The sequence below is a fragment of the Phacochoerus africanus genome, chromosome 7 (genome assembly GCF_016906955.1).
Source record: "Phacochoerus africanus isolate WHEZ1 chromosome 7, ROS_Pafr_v1, whole genome shotgun sequence".
In the NCBI taxonomy this organism is placed as follows: Eukaryota; Metazoa; Chordata; class Mammalia; order Artiodactyla; family Suidae; genus Phacochoerus; species Phacochoerus africanus.
The window spans coordinates 94,816,480-94,827,553 of NC_062550.1; the positions used below are offsets into that span (position 1 = coordinate 94,816,480).

At 38.8% G+C, this 11,074-nt stretch overlaps 1 long non-coding RNA gene across 2 annotated transcripts in view; it reads left to right on the forward strand.

The window, feature by feature from the left end:
* Positions 1–10,403, forward strand: part of LOC125131550 (uncharacterized) — a 232,702-nt gene extending 222,299 nt beyond the window's left edge. For both annotated transcript variants that reach the window (XR_007135966.1, XR_007135967.1), the window contains 3 exons: positions 8,462–8,597; positions 9,746–9,830; positions 10,373–10,403. This is a non-coding gene — a long non-coding RNA (uncharacterized LOC125131550). The remainder of the gene's footprint in view (positions 1–8,461; positions 8,598–9,745; positions 9,831–10,372) is intronic.
* The last annotated feature ends 671 nt before the right edge of the window (positions 10,404–11,074 follow it).

Genomic DNA, 11,074 nt, shown 5'->3' on the forward strand with positions numbered 1-11,074 from the left:
TGCTCTCCTCATTTCAATATAGGGGTTTATAATACTCTTACTCTTGAAAGTTTGCATGATAACAGAGAGAAGATATAAACTTAATTTTTGTTAAAATAGCACTCCATAAATTTCCCACTTGAGAACAACCTTGGCAACTCAGGATGCCTTAAAATCTTGATAAGCTTTTTGAGAGCAGAAAATTACTTAGTTGCTGGAAAAAAAAGAGAGAGAGAGAAAGAGAGAAAATTGCGAGTATAATCCATATATTCCAAATATTTTTCACAAACTTTCAATTTTAAGGAATATTGTCATTATTCCGTAATCCTTCCAAAGTGCTTCAGTGTGGGCATCAGCAACAGGAAGGAGGAACCACCTGTCTACCTTTTATTGCAAAGTGATTCTGAAAAAGGAAGAAAGTGTATCACTAAGCATGGTAGGGCTTACGTTCATATCAACCCACAGAAATATTTGTGTGTGTGTTTGTGGACTCTTATATGAGGCAATCTTATTTTGAAAATAAAATCTTAACATATAGGCCTTTCTTTTATGATTTTGGTTGTTCAATTTTAAGACTTCCCTCCTCTGTTGCCATAGTAAAAGGATATTTTAGAAAAAAGTGAGATAAGCTTTTTACTTCATTTCTCATGACTCACCCACTATCTTATTTTGTCATCTCATGTCCTTCGGCCAGTCTCCAGGGCAAGTGGCATCTGTGATCTAGGAAAGGTAAAGATTGAGGAAATCACCAAGTCTAGTCAAAATGCCTTACCCACTTAAGCTTTATCCTTCTCACTTACGGGGGCAGTGATAATTTCAGACAGTTAACTTTTCTTCCCTTCCTTCCTTCCTTTTTTCTCTCTCTTTTTTTTTTTTTTTTTGCTTTTTAGAGCCGCACCTACATCATGTGGAGGTTCCCAGGCTAGGGGTTGAATCAGTGCTGCAGCTTCTGGCCTATGCCACAGCCACAGCAATGCAGGATCCAAGCCTCAGCTGCGACCTACACCATACACCATAGCTCATGGCAACACCAGATCCTTAACCCACTGAGCAAGGCCAAGGATCAAACCCACAACCCCATGGTTCCTAGTCAGATTTGTTTCCACTGTACCATGACGGGAACTCCTGTTGCTTTTCATTTTATTTTTTCTGCTGCTGTATAAATAAGTCTCCCAAGTCATCCTCAAATGAAATTTATTTCAAAGAGTAGAGGGATATGCATCCCCCCATATTTTCCACACTTGGAGAATGTCTAAGTGAATTTTCAATTTCTTTCATTCAACCCAAAAGTATTTTTAATACTTCTCCTGTGGCACAACAGGTTAAGAATTTGACATTGTTATTGCAGTGGTTTGGTCACTGCTATCGTATAGGTTCAGTCCCTGGCCCAGGAACTTCCGTATGCCACAGGTGCAGCCAAAAAATAAATAAGAATAAATAAATTTCCCAGTCATATCTAATACATTTGATTTATATTTTCCAATTTCTAGGCTGAAATCTAAATACTCTTTTGATTGACGAATATATGTAATAGTTTTCAAAACAGTCTATTTTGGTTTATACACTTTAATGCATATGGAACAAGTGATATATTGTTTATTATGTTTGTAAACATTTAATAATGAAAGTGCTACTTCATTCTATATAATGAATCAGAGGAATTCAATTGCTGTCATTTGGAGATTATATATTTCCTACTTTAACATTTTAGCCAAGCCTGGCATTTAGGTGTTTTATGATTTTATCTATAAATATATATTTAGAATATGATGCTGTTCTGTCACATGTACCATAAATACTTATAACTGAAAGCATTTCACTGTAAGTTCTCTGAAATGTAATACCATGGATGAATATTCCAATATGGGTTAATACAGATGAAGCCAACTTCATGTTGCATAAATTATGAAGACATGTTTTATTCTTTAGGATGTGTTAAGTTAGGACATGCATACTGGGAGCACACTTTTCTCCTTTGCAACTGATTTTCTACATCTCAGATATTATGCATATACGACAATATGTATGTTTGTAAAAATCTGTTGGAGAAAACTCTAGGAGCCAGTAAGCAAATCTACAGCCCATTCTCTAGACTGAAAAAAGGCAAAATGTAAGGCTATCAGTACCAAATAGGTTTTTAATGATTGGCTATTTTATAAACAGGGAAAGTTAAAAGTTAGCGAAGTTCCTTTGTGAAATCTAGTTCCTTCTATATATATATATATATATATATATATATATATATATATTTAACTCTAGGAGCCCAGTGTTATTCGTTCCTTGGAATTGTGTAAAATCAGGAAATACTGTATTGAGTCCACTGGGTAATAGGAATTAAAGTTAGGTAATAAAAACCTTTAGAAATGTTTGAATTCCAGTTCTCAAACAAGACTGCGTACAGAAACCTTGTCCTTTTATTGTAAAGACCCGCCTCCATCTCGGTGAAGTCAAAGATGGGAATTGGGTATGTTTGCTTGGCTAAGCCCAGATCCAGGTGGCATTTACTAGATTATAGCCGCAATGTCCTAAATGGTACTTGAGCATTTGAATGAGTCAGTGTGCCTCTGAAAATACCTCATGCCCAAGTACCAGAGGGGTCGGGCTAAGGAACCATTAGCAATATAACATGATTATAAAAAAAGATAGTCAGACTCTCAACAATCACTCTATAAGCCACGCCAAGATGTCTGGGAGGGATTGGCTCATAGGCTGTGTGCTTGGTGAGGAAGTGAGTGGGCATCAGTCTTAAACTATGAGAAGATGAACCTTATTACTTTCTTTATACAGTAGACACGTACCCTTTTATGCCATGGGTGCCCTCCCACGGTTGGTGATCTAGAGTTTAGCCCAGGAGAGGTCACCCATTGTGTCTCTTGCTTGTTTAGAGGCTGAGGTGCCAGTTATTCAAAGGTCATTATTTTTCGATGAATTTTGATTGGTGTATTTTTTCATTTGCCTATTATCTGAGATGATAGCTCAAAAAAATGCTAAGTCTTACATTCAGTCTTGATGACTCAACATTCTAAATGTTAGGAATGTAATTTGAGAAAACATGGAATATACAATCAGGTTAAAAGAAACCTGACCTTTTTTTAAAATCAAGATGAGATTGCCAGATGAGATAAATGCAAAAATGCAAATACTGTCCTGCTTAGTAAAAGGTTTTAATGCAGGCATGACCAGTTTGACCAAAGCTCTCATTCTAGAAAACTTTCATAAAAGAGGTCTGTCCATCATTATGTGTTTTCCAAAACATCTGTTCCAGGGAACAGTGGCGCAGCGCCTGAGGTCTGTGCTGTACCCAGATAAATTTCACTGATTTATAAATCTCAGATTTTAGAGAGGTCCTAAACTACTCTTTTTTCAAACATATTAATAAACTCTACGAAAGGAGTTGTGAATGGGTATAATTCATCTGGCACTTGTAGGACTTAGTGTATTTTTGAATTTTTTTTGGGGGGGGGTGTTTTGTTTTTTCTTTTTTGGCTGCCTGGAGGTATATGGAGTTTCCAGGCCAGGGATCAGATCTAAGACACAGTTGTGATCTAAGCTGCAGCTGCCCCAACACTGGATCCTTAACCTACTGTGCAGGCCAGGGATCGAACCTGTGTCCCAGTGTTCCCACGATGCCATTGATCCCCTTGTACCACAGCAAAAACTCCAATAATTTCTCAACAACTGACAGAGATATAAATATTATATTTCCTTTTTAGAAACTAAGCTATTAAAGCTACACTCAAAATGTTGCTAAATAGAATATTCTTAAACTGTTTAAAAATATATATACTGGAAGCAAGTTTAAATGTTTCTGTAGTTTTTCCTTTTGAACAAATTTGTTACGTTTTTCCAAAAAAAGCTGAATTGCTCATTCTCAAAAATTAGATGAGAATGGATTTTTAAGAAATCTATAAAAAGCATTAGAGAAAATTATAAAATAGTCTCTTGTCAGCCAATCTAACACTTCACAGCAAACAGCATGGTTTGATTAAACTCGTTTTCATTTGCTCTCTCTGTGTGTATACTTGCATATCAATGATCTTAGTTTTTTTTAAAACATGTTTTCCCTTTATGATGCTTCGTTTAAATGGCAAAAAAAAAAAAAAAAAAACCTAACAATAAGTACCCAGTGACTTCAGAGAGATTAACACTGTACAGTGAGAGGTTGGACACAAAGGAAATAAAAGCTGGAAAAGAAAAGGAAGAAAGGAATGGACCCCGGGATGTGGTGGATGGCGTGGCACTTGTCACTGGGGAAGAAGGTATAGTTCCTATCAAACTGGACAGAGACATTGTTTTAAGATGGCATGTAGTTCACTGGAAATCATTTACTTTCTGTTCTTATGCTCCTACTAGGTTAATTTTTTTGTTTTTGTTTTTTTCAAAGGGGGGAAATATCCCATCCCTTTACAGCCCTCCAAGGGAAAGGCATGGGGGGATTTGCGGCACGAGGACACTAAACAGCCAACTTACGTCCTAAGCACAGATTCCATCCTCCCGTCCTCCCATCTCGCTTCCTGTGGAGAGTACATCCCTCACCCTGCACTGTCTGGCCTGTCATTTCGTTCTGATTGAAAAGCATGTTCAGTTAAGAGATTTTCCTTTTAGACACAGGGAACAATGACTGATTCTGAATGCAGGGGTCCCAATTTGGGGACATTTATTTGCATCATGGATGGGCTTTTCTCAAGTATAGTTGCATGGTTTACTATTCCCAGGAACCTTAGCCAAGTATATATTTGAAAGGCTGTCAGAATTCTTTCTTGGTTTACCAGGACTGTTTTTCATTTTATGCAAAATCACAGATGGATGTTAACATTTCAGTGAATGAGACAGTCCATTGTGTGAAATAATGAGCTGCTAGCATTCATGCTACAACACAATTCCAGGATCAAGTCATTTCATTTTTAATAATAATGATAATAGGCATGATCCCTGTTAAGAGTTATGGGATAGAAGTGAGACAGGCTGGAACCAGGGACCTGGAACCTTTGCTGCGGTGTTTGCACCTGGACAAGTTGTCTCCTGGAGTAACACAACACAAAGAAACCATAAAGGACAAAAATAATGGTGCGCATGTGCAGTGGGGACAAATTATGAACAAGAAGACCAAAAAGATCAAAAACCCAACTGCTACTTATGAGAAGTCCAGAGCAAAACAGGATGCTTTGCACACAGCACCATCAAGGCAGTGGGCAGACACCCAAGTCACCTCTTTGGCTCAACCCCTAGACCTGCCTGTGCCCTCACCCCATGTAAGGGACCAGCTCAACCCTCCCCTCAGGGAATGAGCAAGAAAACCATTACTTGCTTTTGCTTCTTCGTGCTGCAGCAGGGGCCCCAATAAAGCCTTGCCTGGATTTCTTGTTGCTTATCAATTTCTATTGTTCAAGAGTCTAAGAATCCTGGTTGGTAACAGAACTACCGATAAGCAAAGCATGTCAAGTCGTTGAGGCCTCAGTTTCTTGTCTGTACAATGAGGAAAATCATGCCCTCCTAAAACGTTGTCATGACAGGCCCATAGCAGATACTTAATAAATGACAGGCAATCTCATTAGTATTAAGCCTTTACATTGCACAGGACTTCTGTCTCTCTGGGAGAGATACAGATGTGATGGAGTGGAACTCCTTCCCCAGGGAACCAGACCTGCAAAGAAACAAACACTACTGCTCACAGAGTGATTCTCCATTCGGATGGAAATAAATACAGCTCAGCTTCTCTTGGTGAAATAGTCCCGATGATTACCATGCCCTTATTTTTCTCTGTCAAAAGAAGGAAGATTATAGCCCTGGGTCAGTTTGACTTAAACCCAGTTTCTGGTCATCAGGGCCCAAAGCAAAGTACCTTTTAAAAATTAGAATTCTCTAAAAGAAGGCATAGAAAAAGGTAGTATTTTCATACACTATTTTCGTGTACAATTTTAAGCTGTAAAATTATAACAGTATTGACTATTATGCAATTTAATTAATATTTTCTTTTGATTTTGTGTTTATGCCTGGGGATAGTTCTGAGAAAGGAAGTACTTTAAAATGATTTTAAAGGTTGAATGAATAAATAGCCCAACACAAATGATCATCCTTCCTTGGACTTTGATATTTGGAACAAAGTTGAAAAGTTGGATTTTTAATATTATAAGTGATTATAATTTTTCTCCTATTTTCTTTCTTTTCATCATTTCTTTACCCACACTGACAGCATATGGAAGTTCCCGGGCCAGGGATCAAATCTGAGCCAGAGCTGCAACATACACCACAACTTCAGCAATGCAGGATCCTTAACCCTCTGTGCCAGGCTAGGGATTGAACCTACAACACCACAGAGACAACCTGGATCATTAACCCTCTGTGCCACAGCAGGAGCACCCACCTATTTTTTTTCTCTATAATTAACACATTGTGTTAGTCAAATTCCCATCTTCTCAGGTTTTAAAACCGATATCTAATTTCTTTACATTTTTTTTTGGCTGTGCCTGTGACACGCAGAAGTTCACAAGCCAGGGATTAAACTCATGCCACAGTAGTGACTCCCCAAGCCACCAGAGAATACTTGTTTCTTTAAATTTGGGGAAGTTATGTTTTATTGACCCACACATGAAATGAATACTGAAGTTTCCAAAATGAATTGACCGAAATACAAAATAAGTTTCTTGGGCTGGAGCTTAATACTTAAACCACCACCATATGGCTTCCTCGGAAGTCATCAAGTGTTGGATGACTACAGCTAGTGTTCACGAGGGTCACCAGTCACTCCCCAGGTTTCACAGTTTATCGCTATGGATAACTGTCTGTAGTTAGATCTGCTTTTCAAACTTGTCAGGAAAACCTTAAAAGCACCATCTTACCAATTGTCTCATTATTTCCCATTGTGTCTGTTGTGGCAATTAAGTATTAACAAGGGCTCAAGTATATCCAGAAAGGAATAAACAAGACCCTTTTATTAGTCTAAACACGAAGGGAAAATACTCCAAGTTGCTTATGTCGTGCTTCATGACCCACATACACCAGGGATCTGGGCTTAGGGCTGACTCCAAAGCTCACACTGAACTTCGCAGCTTTCAGCTGTTCTTTCTAGAATAACATGGGAAAAAAGTAAGCCAAGAAATAAGGTCTTCACCTGTCTAAGTTTCCGTGTCCTTTTGTCTATATTCTTCATGTTCTTTTCTCCATCAGCCCCACGATCTATCTTTGTAACAGTCCCATTTTGAGCCTTTTAATCTTCCTATCTGGGTCTGACATCCCACTCAGGTGAACAATTTCCCTTTATTCTCCTGGCTGTTGTCTCCCATCTAAGAGAGCACTGATGGGAGGAGAAACATCTTGTAGGTGTCTAGCATTTTACAGCGTGAACTTTGCATTTGCTTTGCCTCCGAGTCACCTGCAAAATGAGCCAGGGTGAGTTCTCCAGGTCCTAGTGGTTGGATTGCTGTAGCCTGCATGCCTGATTTGAAGCCTGTTTCCAGCACCTACTATTGCTGTGAACTTGTCCAGTGGCTTTATCTTTAAAAGCCTCAGTTTTCTCATCTGTGGTATGGACTGAATAATAATTCCTCCTCTAGAGTGTCGTTACTAAAGTTACATGAGATACACACACACACACTCTCACTACTGAAAAAGTAGCTGGCACATACTGAGTGCTCAATGTATATTAGCTATTGTTACTGGCTATTTCTATTAGCCTATAAGTTAAGTTTTTAAAGTGCTTTCCATGTACAATATTTCAATTAATCTTTACAAGGATCCTGGTAGCAGGATGAATATGGAGGCCCAGAAAGCTTCCATTGACTTATTTAATATAAACAGTCGATGATAGATCAAGAACTGAAATCCACATCTAAGTCTCCCAGCCCAGGGTCCTTTCAGCTACACAGGCACAATAATACACTTGCAATACAATTAGTCTTTGACGGCTCATACCCCAGATTTTGCATCTTTAGAAGATTTTCTAGGAGTCTTTGATGTTGATGTAGTAGCTGCTATTATTTAAACTGCATGGTGACGAAGGGTAATCATGATTTCTTTCTGAACAGTTTAGGAGTAACGTCCACATTCACATACAATTAGAGTAAACTTGGATAAAGTCTAAAGTCAAAATATTTTTTATTCTGTCACTCATGCTCTCCTGAGGAGGTAGGTTGGGATGGAAAATGGGTTGTTGCAGAGATAATTTGAAGCTAAGCATGCAAATGAAAGCTGCTGCTTCAGTTGGGCAAAAACATTCCACTCCTAGGAAATTCAGTAACACTAGTGTGAACTGTGAGTGTGTGAGTGTGTGAGTGTGTGTCTGTGTGCATCTTGGTGGGTCTAACTGTACAGAAATGGAGAGAATGGTCCTCCTTTGAAAGCCTCACCAATACATTTCGTTCAAATACATCAACCAGCATTCCCATCTCCACTCTTTATTTGGGGAGAACAAGTTCAAGTGCAGGGCTGACCTACTTGGCCTCTTTACCGATAAAGAAAGTGTGATTAATTTGTGTGCTTACAGGACAGAGGCACAGAAAGTTTTCCGCTCCTTTGTTATCCCTGTGACATCTACTGACCTTCACCTGGCCATTCTCTGGAGCAAAAACGTGCAGAAGAGAATAGCAGTGAGCAGACAGACAAGGAGACAAGGGGGAAAGGTACCGAAAGACAAACTGGGAGGGAAGTGTCTTTATAAAGTATGAAATGCAATGTTTTATTTATTTGATTTTAACAACAAAACAAGGCATTACTTAGAGGAAATAGAATTTGAGTTTGATTGGAGCCAAGCAAGGCAAAACCATCAATAGACTCTCCTGGACTTGTTTCCTTTTAACCAGACTTTTGTTTGATTCCACCAGGAAAAGATGCTATTAACTTTTTTTTTTTTTTTATCTTTTGTCTTTTTTGGGCCAAACCCACGGCATATGGAGGTTCCCAGGCTAGGGGTCTAATCAGAGCTGTAGCTGCCAGCCTACACCACAGCCACAGCAACGCCGGATCCTTAACCCGCTGAATGAGGCCAGGGATCGAACCCTCAACCTCATGCTTCCTCGTCGGATTTGTTTCTGCTGCACCATGACGGGAGCTCCTGAAAAGGTGCTGTTAACCTTTGAATGCATAGTACATGCCAGGTACAATTCTAAACATGTCAACTGCATGATGATTTAATTCTCTTCTTGTAACAATTCGAACAATCCTTTGCTTTGGTTCTTGTTTTACTTGGATAAGGTTTAGAACATTTACATACTTTTCGCAGAGTTGCTAAGTTAAAGAGGCAAAGTCTGCATACATTTCTGCCTGGCTCTGAGACTTGGAATGTGAACCACTGCACTCAGCATCTGTGGAGGATGATGTTCCCGGGATGTGTGATGGTTAATTGCAGGTGTCAGCTTCACTAGGCCACGGTACCTCGATATTGGGTCAAACATCTTTCTAGATAGTTCTGTGAAGAGATGTCTGTGTTTTTAGACGAGATTAACATTTCAATCAGAAGACCCGGAGTAAAGCAGTTACCTTCCATGATGGCAGTGGGCCTTCTCCCATCGGTTAAAGGCCTTAAGAGAACAAAAACTGAAGTCCTGGAAGAAGGAATTCTGCCAGCAGACAGCCTCTGACTTGAACTGCAATGTTGTCTTTTCCCTGGGTCTCCAGCTTGATGGCCCTCTCTGGAGACCTCCGATCTGCAGCCTCCGTAATCATGGGAACCCGTGCCCTAAAATACATCTTTCTGTACATCCACATCCTATTGGTTTTGTTTCTCTGGAGAACCCTGACCCTAATGCAGAATGCTTTCTTTTTGATTCAGGTGAGAGATTGAGCCAGAGCATCTCTGCCTGGGGAGGCTCCGTGGGTCACAGGACCCTGGACTCAGATGGGCATGAAGGGTCTCGGTGAGTTTTCTCAAGGTGTTGTCATGATGGCCAGGAGCAGATGAATCCCCTTTTCTCCAATGCATGACAATACTTCTTATTCCCTGGTTTACTAGCCTAAGATAGGCCACAGTTTTTTCTTTTTTACTATTTAGTAAATACATTCCAGTTTATCTTGGGAATGTATTCAGAAATAAGTTATATACATACATATACACATATGTAGTTTGTCCATCTATTTATCTATCTATCCATCCATCCATCCATCCATTCATTCATCCATCCATCCATCCATCCATTCATCCATCCATCCATCCATCCATCCATCTGCATAGTAAGTACCAGGATAGGTCTTCTATATCCAAAAAGATATCTTTCTCCTTTCAGAAATAACTCTAAGAAACAAATTTGGTGATCCTAACATTTCAGATGAGGAAACCAAGACTCAATGATAATTAATAACTTGCATAGAGGTAAGCAGAGGAGCTAGTATTTCATTCAGATCTGTCTGATTTTTTTTTCTTTCTCTCTTTTTTTTTTTTTTTTTTTTTTTGCTTTTTAAGGCTACAGGTACAGAGGTACAGCATATGGAAGTTCCCAGGCTAGGGCCTGAATTGGAGCTACAGCTGCTGGCCTACACCGTAGCTCACAGGAACACAGGATCCTTAACTCACTGACAGAGGCCAGGGATTGAACACACATCCTCATGAATACTCGTCAGATTCATTTCCGCTGTGCCACAATAGGAACTCCCAGATCTGTCTGATTTCTATCTCCAACTTTTAAACAATTATAATTAATACTCTGTTTTATATATTATGTGTCTCTGAAAATAAGCACAATAATCTAAAGTATGAAAACCAAAGACATATTTGTTTATTTTCAGAGATTAAGATAATTCTTATGATCTTCCTAAGTAAAATCTCTGTTAGAATAATCTTTGGTGACTTACTTTTTTTTAAAAAATTGAGTGAATGGTTGATTTGATTTAGTGCAATAACTATCTAGTACTATTTTATCATAATGATTTTATCTCCATTTCAATCGTATTGAATTTATAACATTTACAATTCACAATATTATTATTTTTATTTATTCACTTTCATTCATTTAATAAAACAATAGGGACAAAATGTGATTAAAAAAACCTCAGAATGGCCATCATTAATAAATCCACAAATAACAAGTGCTGGAGGGGCTGTGGAGAAAAGGGAACCCTCCTGCACTGTTGGTGGGAATGTAAACTGGTACAGCCACTATGGAGA